Here is a 14,532-nt window from a genome sequence, read left to right as displayed (position 1 = left end):
GCCCACTTTCCTGAGCTTCCTTCATTGTTTTCCTGGAAATGTGTGAGAGCATCTCCCACCAGCAAGAAATGGGGAAAACAAGGCATGACTGAGCTCCCATTTCCAGAATGTCCCTTGCTATATTTGCATTTTCTTCTCTTTCAGCATTCTGTTTGCCACAATAAAGGCAACATTTTCTATAAAAAGCAAGAGCCTGCTTGCCCACCAGCAGATTTTCTGTCTAAATGCTGATAATCTCTGCTCTGTCAAAGGAAGCATCCAATGCTTTTATCTCTTGGAATGGTTATTTATGGAGAGGTCTCTCGAAGATGCAATCAAAGATACAGATGTTAAAAATAGGAGGCGAGTGAGTCCTGCAGGCGGTTGTTTATTCATTAACCTCGGTGCAGGAATCCTGGCAGCCTCCCAGTCCTTATTTACTGTGTGCTGAGCACGGGAGGGATTTGAGTTCCAGCACAGTCCCGGGGGAGATGATTCCATCCTTCCGGGGATGAGCCACGCGCTGAGCGAGTTCCAGCCCGTGGTGGAGCAGTGAGAGCAGCAGTGATGGGGAGCTGAGCACTCACTCTGCTGTCTGAGTGCCTCTGAGTCACTCCCAAACTTCCTTCTCCGGGAATAAGTGCCATCACAGCCCAGGGAAATGTGAGAGCGGGGTTTCGGCTCCTCTTGGCTTCCCCGCCAGCCTTCCCTAAATAAACTGAGCACACAGGCAGACAGGCAGGCCTGCAGAGAGTGTAAATCTCTGAGTGCCTGCAATGGAAGAACAGTCTTACAGATGGAGTAAATTATACCCCTCATCCCTTCCAGCACCTTCAAGCCTTGCTGGTAATGAAAGTAAAGGGTCTGTAATCACTTCAGCCTGGCACGTTCTGAGGCAGCAGGTTGGTGAAGCCTTGTCCTCCTCTGCTGAGTCTAATGACAAAATGCAAATGCATAGGCTGTCTAAATGCTGGTTTGTAGTGTTGGCAGTGTATGTGGGAACCCAGAAAGGCAGAGACCAGTGGAATTTGACTCCAGGAGGTCAGAAACAGCAGCGTGGCCCTTGTGTTCTCTCTGCTCTCTTCTTTACAGAATACTGAGGATGAGAGAGGGAAAATCCCTCCTTGGACTTAACTGCATGAGAGATGCCCTGGTGAGTTATCATGGAATATCCTGAGCTAGGAGGGACCCACAAGGATCATCCAGTCCAGCTCCTGGCCCTGAAATGACCCAACAATACCACTCTGTTCCAGAGAACGGGTTTTGTCCAAACCTGTCTCTCCACTGCCCCTGATGAGGATGCTGAAGACCACCCTGAGGTCTCCCCTCAGCCTCCTCCTTTCCAAGCTGAACAAACCAAGCTGTTTTGTGTCATTCTGACACATTCACACACTTCATTTTTCTGTGATTTTCAGAGAACTGATGATGATCGTTTAGCACCACTATCTTTAAGTTGTATGCTGGAGCAGCTCAGCTGCCATAAAACATTCCTAAAACCGTGGGATCTGGAATGCCCCGGGTCCCTGGCAAGGCCTCAGGGGCAGCACCTCTGCTGGCAGTGCCACGTGGGGAAAGTGGGGTTTATGCAACTCTGCTGATGGAGGGAATTATCCCGACTTCTGCTGCAGGGAGCTAAAGCTCCTTACCTGTATTTACTTGTAACTCAGCCGCTCGGCAGAGCAGGGAGTGCCAGGGAGGGCCGTGCTGCCCCTGGAAATGTGGGGCACGGGTGCCCTGCACAAAGGCTCCTCTCTCCATCCTGGCTGGACTCGGCTGCAGCTCAGCACCCCCTGTGCGGCTGGGGAGAGAGAATCCGTCCGTGCGGGATGGGGCAGGGAGCAGGGAGCGGGATGGGAGCGGGATCGGAGCGGGATGGGAGCGGGATGGGAGCGGGATCGGAGCTGGGAGCGGGATCGGAGCGGGATGGGAGCGGGATTGGAGCGGGATGGGAGCGGGATGGGAGCGGGATCGGAGCGGGATGGGAGCGGGATCGGAGCGGGATCGGAGCGGGATGGGAACGGGATCGGAGCGGGATGGGAGCGGGATGGGAGCGGGATCGGAGCGGGATGGGAGCGGGATGGGAGCGGGATGGGAGCGGGATCGGAGCGGGATCGGAGCTGGGATCAGAGCTGGGATCAGAGCTGGGAGCGGGATCAGAGCTGGGAGAGGGATCGGAGCGGGATCGGAGCGGGATCAGAGCTGGGATCAGAGCTGGGAGCGGGATCAGAGCGGGATCAGAGATGGGATCAGAGATGGGGGTGGGATCCGAGAAGGAAGCAGGGATCAGAGAGGGATCAGAGCTGGGAGCGGGATCGGAGAGGGATCGGAGCAGGGATCAGAGCTGGGATCAGAGCTGGGAGCGGGATCAGAGCGGGATCAGAGCTGGGAGCGGGATCGGAGCAGGGATCAGAGCTGGGATCAGAGATGGGAGTGGGATCAGAGCAGGATCAGAACTGGGAGCGGGATCGGAGCTGGGATCAGAGATGGGAGTGGGATCAGAGAAGGAAGCAGGGATCAGAGAGGGAGAGGGATCAGAGCAGGGATCAGGAGCTCATGACACCTCAGGGGGAGGGTGTGCAATCCGCCCTGCACAAACAGCAGGGTCACTTCCCTTTTCTAGTCACTGAATCCTCCTTTCAAGAGTTAAGCTGAGCCTACAGGCGAAAAAAGAAGGCTTGTACTGATAAAGAGCCACTTTCCTGCATTGGCAGCTGTGTCTTTGTCACCTTCCCTGCACTCCTAAGCAAAGGAATCCGTGGAAAAAATGAGTGCTCTGAACAGTGGCACTGGCACCTGACTCAGAAGTATCTGTAATCTCTTCTGCTTGAAGCTCAAAAAACAGAACTTTGGAAAAAAACATCTGTGTAGGAAAGTGTTTGAAGCCACTGAAGAACTGGTCAGCAGGTAACACCTGCTGAAGTTTTGTTTCCAGATTTTAAGCTGGGTTTGTCTGGTACCATCAGGTTTCTGCAGGACATTGGAGCTCTTCACCCTTCTGATGTACATAGTAATAAAAGTGTTAATTAGTAGCTACAACACAGTGACAAAGCTGGCTAGGAGAAGGGGCACAGATGTCCCAGGTACACACAACCTACCATGGTTTTTCTGAGCAGCAATTGATCAAATGCTCTTAAAATAAGCTCACACTTCATTTCATCCTCTGCATGTTTCCTCTCACATTTGTTTCCAAATAAACACACTTCTGGAAGCTCTAAAAAGGGCATTTAGGGAAGTTTAAGTTGTTCTCAAGGTCCTGATATTTTTCTAAATTGCCATGTGTGAGGTATTGTCCTCACATCAACTCCAGATAGCCCCTGGCCTTTGCTGGGAGCACAGAGGTGTCTCCACACAGGCTTTCCTCTGGAGCCTGTGACATCCTGCTTGTCTGAGCCAGCCTGGGAGCTGGATAAGGGGCAGGGTGGCACAGCCAGGCATGGGGACTGTCACCTGTCTGCCAGAGGCAGAATATCCAAACAAGAAACGGCAGATTGGGGTATATTTGGCTTACTTCAGTTGTCTTCTCAGGCCTGTGTTCAGCACCACCAGCAAAATTAAGTTTGGAATAGAATACGATCTCTAGTTCTGGAGAACAGGTTCTGGAGAACCAGATATGGACTTCTGGTAAATCTGTTGTCTGTGCCTCAGTTTTTCCACCCCTTGTGCTTCCCAGATGAAGAAAGGAAGAGTTCTGTGTAGCTACAACCCTTCCTCACTCTGCTCAGCAGCAGCCACTTCTTGTACTGCTGTTCCCAAAGTCCCTGGACAATCCAATGGGTTGATCTTGCTGCTCTTCAGAAATTCCCAGACATTGTCATGCCTCTGGTTTCCTCTGCAGCAGGACCTGCTGATGGATCGTTGTCCCCTTTGGGATGTGTCTCTGAGGTCACTCTTTGGGTCAATGTCCAACTGACCATTTTAGCCTTCCCTTCCTTCCACCTTCAGGAATAAATTCCATTTGTTCCCTAAATAGGCTGCCTGGCAGGCCTCAGCTGCGTTTCACAGACTTAGACTCAGGTTTTACTTGGGTTTGATTATTATTGCTCCTTTTACTTTGGACAATGTCAGTAAGTGATTTGAAAAGAAACAGTGCAGCACAGTCCTGTGAGGTAGAACATTCTGTTGTGCTTCACACTGAGCTTCCTTTTCTGCAGGTCCCCAAGGGCTCCATGAGCATTAATAAATGAAACTCACCCTCTCTTTGGGAATGCAAGTGAGGGAAAGAAAGAGGCAGGAAGCAGTCACCATTCTATTTTTCATAGAGGATAACCAAGGCAGAGACAAGCAAAGCAAGGCAGAAAGCCTGGTTTGATATCCTGACCCACTGAAGTCAGGCACTGATCTCTCCTGGGAGCCATGAAGAAAGCGAGAGCACATTGTGTGAAGGAATTACAGCCCTGCTGAATTCCCTTGGCAGATAATGGCTGGGATGGAGCCCACGGTGATAGGCAGAGTGAGGAAGTGAGCAACTTGTGCGGAATGATTGTTTATTTAGTCATCTCCCAAGACTAGGAGTGAGGTCCCAGAGGCTGCAAAGACACACGACAGGGTAGTGAGGAATTCAGCACTTTCCTTCACATGTATTATGCTCTTTGTTCTGCTCTTTCCCTGGGAAAAGCGTTATCTCAGGTTGGTGTCTGAGGGTAGTTCACAGGCATGTAGAGCCTGGCATTGTGAGATTTAGGCAAAGCCTCCATAGGAAGAGCTGGATCCAGGAGCCAAAGCTGTATTTCTGAGCAGCTGAAGGAGTTTGAGCTCCATGAAGGCAGTGCCAAGGGGAACTGGAGCTCCTGAATTCCTGCCTCCCTCAGGAGCTCCCCAGCCCTTTACCCTGGGAGCAGCAAAGCTGGGTGGAAACTTTGTCCTTGTTCCTCAGGGCAGCAGAGTGGGCTGGCAGTCCCACACTGCTCCCAGAAAAGTTGCCATTCCTTTTGTGCGTGGTTGCTGTTGTCAGAAGGAAAAAGCATGGAGCACCCAGCAGGCTTTTTCCCTCAGCTGAGGCCTGCAGATGCCTCAGTGCTCCCTTTGCAGGAGCACGTTTCCCAGAGAATCGTGCAAAAACCCAGGCCTTGCTTTGGAAGGTGAGCACCTGAGGAATAAAGGGTGGCTGATTTCCAGGTGAGGGAGCCATCCAGGGAGTCACCCCGGAGGGCACTGGCAACAGGCAGGGTAAGAGAAAGCAGCCTCAGGTAGCAGCTCAGCCTGCTCCATGTGCAGCAGCACTGGCAGGAGGCTGGAAAAGAAGGCTGGAGAAACCACAGGGGCAGTGACAGAGTGGCTCTCCCTACTTCATTTGGGCTAAATTGCTCTGGGTGCCACACAGCTTCCCTCAGGAGGCAGCTGGCTCCAGAGCCTCTGCCTTCCTGCTGGAATAGGAGGCAGGAGTTCGGCCAGCTCTGAGTCAGGTTGGCTCCTTATCTCTCTCAACCTGATAAAAGCCTACCAGGCTGGGTAGATGAGACACTCCTGTGCCCTTCCTCTTACAATGTGTCCATATCCTGAGGTCTTTTTGTGCCAAAGTTTCACCTTTACACAGTTTTTATTCCACAGAGACTCTTTTCTGAAGAGGAACTTGATTTATGCCCAGGCAGGCACCTCCAGCTCCTGTACCAAGGTTTTTGGGAGGTCTTCATCACTCACACTGACGTGAAACTTGATTCTGCACAACCTTTTCTGTAGATGTGCCAAAGCCTGTTTGTCCTGCACAGTACTTTCTAAAACACTGAGCTCTATCTAGGCCCCATATGTGGGTAAAGAACTTAAAGTCAGCATGCCTTTGCCATCAAATTATGGACAAAGACCTTATTTCAGTAAAGCTTCTGCTTCAACCTTAGACTCATGGAATGGTTTGGGTTGGAAGGGACCTTAAAGATCAGCTGGTTCCAAACCCTGCCGTGGACAGGAGCACCTTCCACTAGAAAACTTAAGCTTAACCAGGCAAAAAAAAAGTTTAATTTTGCTTTGCAAATTGAGTGTATGGTTAAATAATGTCCTAGAGATGTGTGGCTTTACCCTGAGACTGGGCAGGAGAGGAAAAACCAATGTGGTGGCCCACTCCCCTCTGCTGGGCTCTGCAGGGACTGCTGGAGGCAACACTGGCTGGTTGGGAAAACCTCCAGAAAACATGAAATAAAGGTGGATGAGAGTGGGGGGAAAGTGAAGCTTTGGGCAGGAAATGTTTTGGCATGTTTTTCATGCCATACCTGAGCCCTATAAATATTCATCTTGCTCCTCCATAGGAGGACCAGCATTGTCAATTCAAAAAAAAATCACTCAATCTTTTGTCAAAACTCTTGCACAGCAAATGGTGGAATCAGAGAGGCTGAACATTCCAGAGATGTGGCTGTCCTGCTGATGTTTTGAGGACAGGGTGGCCACACATAGGAGCCAAAACAAGGGCCATGGTAGCACTCCCTGTCTTTCAGCTTTAGCAGTTTTATCTCAGATTTAACACAGCTCAGATGAGAGCAGCATCTGGTCCAGGCACAGCAGGGAATTTTCTTGGCCTTGGCTCCAAGTGCTGAATAAGTCTTGGATAAATCACCCAAAGCAACAATCAGAGCCTTTCTGGCAACTCAGGGACTTTACTGGGTGACAAGTTGTATGCAGGCTATCAGCACAAATGAATCAATTCTCCACAAATGGGACAGTGCAGAATCCACAATTTCCAGTGGTTTTGTCAGTGTGGAAACACCACAGCCCAAGGCAATTTCCGTGCTGAGCTGACATAACCCAGTGCTCTTGCTCGGAAATGTTCTGACATGGAAACGCCTGGGGAACTGTGAGAAGCCTCACCAGAACAAAGACCATGTCCATATGGCATCATGTTTCCTGGGAAAGCTTATTTTTATGCTTTTTGACATGTCTACAATTCTGGTGTTATGCCTCATTTACACTGGTACGTCTTGGGAAATCCAGTCAATAATTCCTCCTGTCTGTTCCTGCACGGAGCAGAGGGATCCTGGAGTTGGCTGAATTATGGCTGTGGTTGTGTTCCACGCTGAGAAGGTTTTATAAAACTGAGATTACACTGATCTCCTTCATCTTGGGCTCAGATACATCAAACAGAGGATGAAATTCATGACTAACCAGAAAGTAAAGTAAATTTCATCCATCTGGGTGAAGCATCTTTTCTCATACAATTTTAGCACTAAGAAGCAGTAAAATTTGGAGCTGGTGCGTGGAGTGGCACAGGAAGAAGCCCCAGGCAGATCCAGGCAGAAAAGGAAGTTCCAGTGAGGGACTGCGGGGTGAATCCAACAGTTTTGCTGCAATTTTTGAGAGGTGTTGCTGCTCAGTGACAGCATGGGAGGGAGCCCTTCAGCGTCATTGAATCCTGCAGAATTGCAGGGAGGAGTGGAGGTTGCAGAGGACCCAGTTTGCTTCCCAGAAGCACAGACTCATTCCCAGGAAAGGTCCTTGGCTCTGACCTGCATCAGGTTTCCCACCAAAAACATCAGGTCAGAGCAAAACTCACCTGTTCATTCCTCAGGAGAATTTGGAACACTTTGAGGAAGGTCAGCCAATCAAGGGTTCCCCAAAAGTGCTGTGCATGTCCAGGCTCCCCAGGGAATGGTCCTGGCCCTGAGGCTGCCAGAGCTCCAAGAGCCTTTGGACAGCACTCCAGGGGTGGCCAGGGTGGGGTTATTTGGGGTCTGGGCAGGGCCAGGAGTGGGACTGGATGATCCCAGTGGTCCCTTGCAACTCAGGATACTTCATGAAGAGCTATTCTGCAGCTGGAATTCCAGGAGGAGCAGCCAGCTGTCCCACATGGAGAGGGGCAGGGTCTGGCAGGCCTGAACAGCAGTGCCTGCATCCCTCCTTTTTCCAGGGAATTCAGATCCCACAGCGCAGCACCCTTTTCTTGGGCACACGAGTGTGCTCCAAAGGGTGTCCCCAACCCATCTGGAGGACAGCAGAGGGTGTGTGCAGAGGGCTGCCAGGCCCTGCTGTCACAGCCAGAGACTCTGGGGCACCTGAGTCCCACAGCAAAGGCTCCATCCTCTCTGCCCTGTGGCAGTAACCAGGGACACGGAGCCTCCCAGCCTGTACACAGCCAAAAATTCAGAGAGGCAGGAGCAGGGACACCCCAGAGCTTTGGCATATTTTCCCCTCAGTGCTTGAGCCAGTCACTGCTGCAGTTTTATATTTATGAACCCATGCCGGGGGATTGCTAGAGAGGTCTTTAATTTCCTCTGGTTTCACTCTGAACATGCCTCTCTCGGGACAGAGGGAACATTTTCGGTGTTATTGAATGTCATTTCTGTGCAAACTGAACAGAGGAAAAATATTCTGATAATAACTGGAATATATGGAGGGTGGTAGCGCCTGGCTGCTGGCTTTTTTAAAAATTTTTCTCCCTCTGATGAGAGTTTCAAGGTCAGCTGGCTCCACAGACACAAATATGCCAGGAACAAAATGTGCAGATGCTCAGGAGCGTGGGGCAGCCACGCTGGCACTGTAAACAGCCCTGGCTCGTGGCCAGCACTGCCTGCACCCAGCATGCAGGAGTGTTCAGGAAAAAGTACTTTATTACAGACAGATCAAGATTTATCTTTTCTCTCAGCTGCATCATTAAAGGTGAGTTATTTGTATTTTTGTGGGAAAACCTGGATTCAGCACAACTTCAACATTTTATTTGGAGGATCAGGAAGGGTTTTATTCAGAACCCACAAGCAAAATCTGAGCGCATAACAGCACTGAATGAGTGGCTGGAACAAAAACAGGGGAAAAAATGGTTCCTTTCCTCATTCTGCTGCTGATTTATTGTGTAAACATAGACAAATCTTTCACTGTAGCTCTTGCAGTTTCTTCTACTCCCTCTCTTTTCCCTCCTAGATATGTCTCCTTTTGTCAGTTACTTGTGTGAACTAAATATCAGCCAGTCAGGCAAAAGCTGGCAATATCTTCCTCCAGCAGTCTCAGGCAGACTTAAAATATTAATGCATTTTATAATGTACTTATTTTTTGTAACTGTCAGTCGTTGCTACCAAGACAGGGAATTCCTTATAAATATTGAATGCTGCTGTAAGGTCTGCAAATAAAATTCTAGAAATGGTTCTCTGGAGCTTGCAAATGACTGAAAAACTGCTGAAAATCTTGCTAATTTTAGTAAACTATGTGGAAATCCAAGTTGTGTAACTATTTCTGGGATTTTCTAATGAACAGCAATGGTTACAGTCATGAATTTTGAATTCAAGCAGTGTATGTAGATTCCTCACTGGACACAGACACTTTGGGGACAAATGGAATGATTGATTTTGCTCTGTAAGACTCCCTTGAAGGTGTGGCTATATCTCAGAAATTGGCTTGGAGGTCTGTTATATGTAAAAGAATAAAACTTAATTGCAGAGGAGATCCAGTACCCAGCTCAAGGGCTGGAATTGTGACGAAGCAGAAAATTCCCCTGTAGAGCATTTCCAGCCTGTGCAGGGGAAAGAGAGTGCAGGCAGGAATGCTGTGCCCAGCAGCCACTCCGTGCTCCTGTTGAGGCAGCAGGAATTCACATTTTGGTTCTTATGTGGACCCTCCCACCTAGAGGATGGGAGGGCAAGGCTGAACTGGGAGCAAGGAGGGATGAGACCAGCTGCAAGGGCCAATCTGCTTTTAGTTCCTGAGAATGGATTGCAGAGTATCAAAACATGTCATTTACACAAATTGGTGCTGCAGGGCCTCTCATTGCAGCTTTAGCTCCATGGATTGTGCTTTCTGCTCAGTGACCACAGGATGTGCTGGAAGAGGCTGGTTATGGTGCCCTGATCCGTGTCCAGGGGATCCTTGGTTCACAGGGTGACACAATCCAGGCCTGGAAGGGAGCACACAGAGCTTTGGCTGAGCTGATTCCAGTGCCCAAAGGCAACATTCAGTGTATGACACTCTTGTGCAGAGACATTTGTGGAATCTCTCAGAACCAATTTAATCCCCTCGAAGATTCCTCATAGGCAAATGAAGGAATTGCTGACTCTGCCTCCTGTCTCTCTCCTGCCAGTGCTGGGAAAGCCACAAGCTGGAGGTGAGATCTGTTTTCAGTGAATGGGTTAATTGGTGGCTGATTTGGGAACTGGAATGTACATTCCTGGTTACAGCCCATATCCACCCATCCCAGCCCACTCTGCAAAGGGAAGGTTGCATGTTTTAGGAGGGATTTCATGTAACAAGATTCCAACCCAAAAGAACAAAAGCGTTTGCTTTTGTCAAAAATCTTTTTGAATTCTGACAGCCTAACAAGGAAATTGTGTTCCTAAATTTGCCATCACCAGAGTGTGCTGTGGCTGGTGTATTCTGTAGCTCCTGAGCTCCTGGCAGGGAGAAGTCAGGCTCTGGAGCACTGCTTTATTCACAGAGATGTCACACGTGTCCCAGTCCACACCGTGCCCCTCCCAGGGATTCCTCACCCTGCAGCTACCGTGGAAGTTCAGTCTCTGGGCGCCCTTCAGCCTTAGGTGCTGCTGCTGCACCTGCAAAACAAGAGCTTAATTAGTTTAATTGGCACATCAGCTCTCTCAGAACAGGACTAACCCACTGGCAGGCAGTCCCGAAGTTAGAAGATCCAAGGGCTCGGGATGGGGGGTAATCAGTGGCCAGCCCCAGAGCGGGGCAGCTGGAAGAGGAGCACATCATTCCCCAGCTTTGGATCCTCATTATCACATCAAAGCACATCCAGGCTGACTCCTCCACAATGCCTCTGGAGCGGGGGAGTTTAGTGAGGAAACTTCCCCTCGCCTGCCTCTGCGCCTGCTTCCCAAGTTTCATTTTGATTTTGGGGGCTGGATAAGCCCCAAACACAAAAGGAAGTCGAGACAGAGTGGGTGACTGTCACGTCAGGATTCTCAGAGCCTCAGTTCCCGTTCAGGTGGGTACCAGGGAAGGCTGGAGGTGGATGAGCAATCCTAGGAGCTGTTTCCAGAACTGGCTCTTACAACTCTGTTTTCTTCCAGTGGGGTGGTCGGTTCACGGCTGACAAACGGGAAGAGACATCTCTCATTCCAAAGATCAAATTGCACAACAAATTAAAAGGCTCCCTGGAGGCACCACTGCTCCCTCTCCTCAAAGCCAAAGCCTGCCCTGACTGCAGAGCAGGTACCCCCTGTCACCAGGGCTCACTGGCTCTTTGGGAGATGTGTCAGCGCCAGTCTGGGCTCAGCAGGGGTGGTGGCTTATTTATATCCCATGAAACCTCAGAGAAATACAGGTAACTCCCCATTGGGTCCCTGACAGATCAAAAATGGGGCTGCCCTGCTGTATTCTACAGAAGCCTGCAAAAATCCAAACTCTTCATTTTAGGCAAGCTTTTGATATAGGTAAGATTCTCAGAGAGCAATTTAGTTATACCAAAATGAGATTAGAGCTTGTTCTTCCACAGCTTGCTGTTCTGCTTGCAGTTCCAGGAGCTGAGCACTCTACAGTTGCCATAAATCCCCCCTGCAGATAGCTCTGGATGTCCTTTGAACAGTACAGCTGTTAGGGCTTTTGAGCACCCCCAGGAAAATCAAGATGTTGCACCGGTGTGAAATCTGTGCCTCTGTGCTCCTAGAATTGGATCATTCATCCCATTCCAGCACAAGGTTTGATTTGGCTGCCTTCTGCTCCTACCTGTCTGTCTGCATCAGCTGGAAAGGAAGGAGTAGGGCTGTTCAGAGTCAGAGCAGCGCATCCTGAATGCCACTGCCTGAGGTGAATCCCTTCCTGAACAGAAAATCAATCCCTCTGCGTTTCCGTGTTTCCATCCCAGCCCAAAAATATCCAAACTGTGCTGCCATTTGGTGTTAAATCAGCCCTTCTGCAGCCCGCTGATCCCTGCAGGTCTGGAACATATTTCAAACCTGTGAGGCCATTGACAACTTTTTCACCACCTCAGCAGGGGCACAGTGACATCACTGGAGTTGGTGTGTGGCAGAAAAACAGCTCTTGGGTCTGGCTGGTCTTTAATCAGGACAAATTGGGAGATGTCTGTTGAAATAACATGTGAAACAGAGCAGAGTTTGCTATACAGGGATAAGGGAGCAGAAGCAGGGACTCCCATGGACCAGGGGGAAGGTGCTTCCTGCATGGTGATTAAAGAAATGCTCCTAAAAGGCCTTTAGTGCTGACTGAAGCTGTAACTCTCAAGAGCCCTGCTTGGTGTGGCCTCTGCTGTGCTTGGTTAAGTGTTTGGTGCATCAGCCCCTGTGACAGGCACAGAAAGGCACTTCCAGAATGTTCTGGGTGGATCTGGGGTCAGGAATTGTGCTTTACTTGGAGCTGACACCTGAGCAGAGGGGTGGCCACAGTGCTGGGTAATCCCACAAGGTGGGCAAGGGTCCAAATCATCCACCTGCTCATGAATAAACGTCCTTGGGGGAGAAGGCTCCTTTCCCAGATGGAGAATGCATATAGAATGTTGGGGAAACTGGGATTTCTGCAGCCTCAGGGGCTGGGGGGCGGTGAAAATCTAGACCCCCCCGTTTAACCCCTGGCATAACCCGGCTCGTGTGGTGGTTCTGGGGCTGGTTTGGAGGGATGGCCGCGGTGCCGGCAGATGGCAGTGCCTGTCAGAATTCCACTGTCGGGAATGTCCCCGAGCCGGGCTGGGCACACACCTCCCAGGGCAGCAGAGACCCTCCCGAGCCCACCCTGCTGCCCATCCCCGCCCTCCCAGCCCGGCCACAGGGATGAGCCCGCGGGATGGGGAAGGGAGGCTCCCCCAGCCTGGGCCATGACCACCAGCCTTGAACACACTCCGCTCCTCCAGGGCTGCTGTCCGGGCAAAACAAAGATTCCTTCTACATTTCCTAGAGCAAAAATTCATTCCAAATCTTATTAACAGAGATGAGATGAGATGAGATGAAGGAGGAAACAGAGCTGATGCCATTCTGAAGGTGGCATTGTCCTTAGTGCTGGGGAAACAGCATCGGGGACCTGCTCTGAAAGCCATCGCTGTGATTCAGGGGGGCTGACTCTCCCCTGGATGAATTTACTCTTCAGTGATTTTTAAGTACGTTTGAATGCTCATTAAAAATACCCAAACTGTGGCTGTACTTCCCAAACAGCGCTTTTATGAGGTTATCACAGACATACCCCTAAAAGGTAAAAGTAATTCTGCTGAAAAGACATTCCTGGCAGTTATGAGCAGACAGAAGATCTGATGGAATTTCACAGGATTTGATCAACAGTTCATTACCATGGCCTTTGCTTTCATTGCAGGTGGTTTTGCTGCTGATTGGAATTCAGTCCTGAGCTGTTGCAGCCTTGCTGGGCCACCCTGAGCTGCTGCTGGGGAAACAGGAGCCAGGCTGGCTGGGCTGAGCTCCCTGCCCACGCTGTGCTGGAGTGGGAAATACGAACTAGCACGTGGAAAAGCAAAATTACATCTGCAAAACTGATTTTTGATGGCTGAAATCCTTGGTGTGTCTCCAGATTTCTGTCCCATCTGGACAGATCCGACATCCAGAGCAGAGAAGCAGAGCACTGATAAAAGGAGTGTGTATATGGAGATGGGCTTTTTTCTCCCAGTCTCTGGGCAATAGGACTATTAATAATATTCAAACCTGTGGTTATTTCCCTTTCTTCAGCATGTCTGTCCTTGATTTTCCCAGTCCAGTCTCCATAATAAGGTGTTATGTAGCTTAGATTTAAGTTGGTTAAGAACCAAGTTTTAATACCTACATGAAGTTCCATTAGTTCCCTTTTTCCCCTGTTCCAAAGGAAATTTTAAAAAAAAAAGCAAATAATAAATTGTAAAATGTCTATATAGGAAAGTAAAAATATCATTCCAATGCTGATGTATTTCATTAGTGATAGTGTAACTTTTAAAAAAGATAAATTGAAAAATCATTCAAAGCAGAACAAAAAACAGCTTGCAGATCCCAGCAATACCTGCAACAGTGCTTTGGTTTGGGTAAATTCTCTTTTCCTGACCAGAAAAATCTTCTGTGAAAGCTTTTCTGGTGGGCTGTAATGTGGGTGCTTCTGGAATAGGGAATCAGGGAGGACAGAGGACAGGACTGTGGGAACAGGGCAACAAAGCCTGGGGGTAACCTGCAGCCACCAGGCAGATCTGCCAGAGATATGCAGCTGGCCTGACATTTGCTTTTCAGAAAAGGAAATATATCACTAAGCTGGGGAGACAGTGTGGTATTATCAGTGACAAATAAAAATAAAATAAAATAGAAAAAATAAGAATAAAATAGAAAAAATAAAAATAGAAAAAAATAAAAGAGAATAAAATAGAAAAAATAAAAATAAAAGAGAATAAAAGAGAATAAAATAAAAGAGAATAAAATAAAAGAGAATAAAATAAAAGAGAATAGAATAAAATAAAATAGAATAGAATAAAATAGAATAGAATAAAATAGAATAGAATAAAATAGAATAAAATAAAATAAAATAAAATAAAATAAAATAAAATAAAATAAAATAAAATAAAATAAAATAAAATAAAATAAAATAAAATAAAATAAATACTGAAGCTCTTTGAGAACGCTCCCGGGGACTGGGCTGGATCCCAGGCAAACCCCACAGTCCGTGCAGTAAACAGAGCTCGATGGGCGGCAGGGGAACCGCGCCGGGGGAACCTCG

Source organism: Cyanistes caeruleus, chromosome 23, assembly GCF_971803275.1.
Source record: "Cyanistes caeruleus chromosome 23, bCyaCae1.hap1.1, whole genome shotgun sequence".
Taxonomy (NCBI): Eukaryota; Metazoa; Chordata; class Aves; order Passeriformes; family Paridae; genus Cyanistes; species Cyanistes caeruleus.
Note: the sequence above shows the minus strand (reverse complement) of the source record.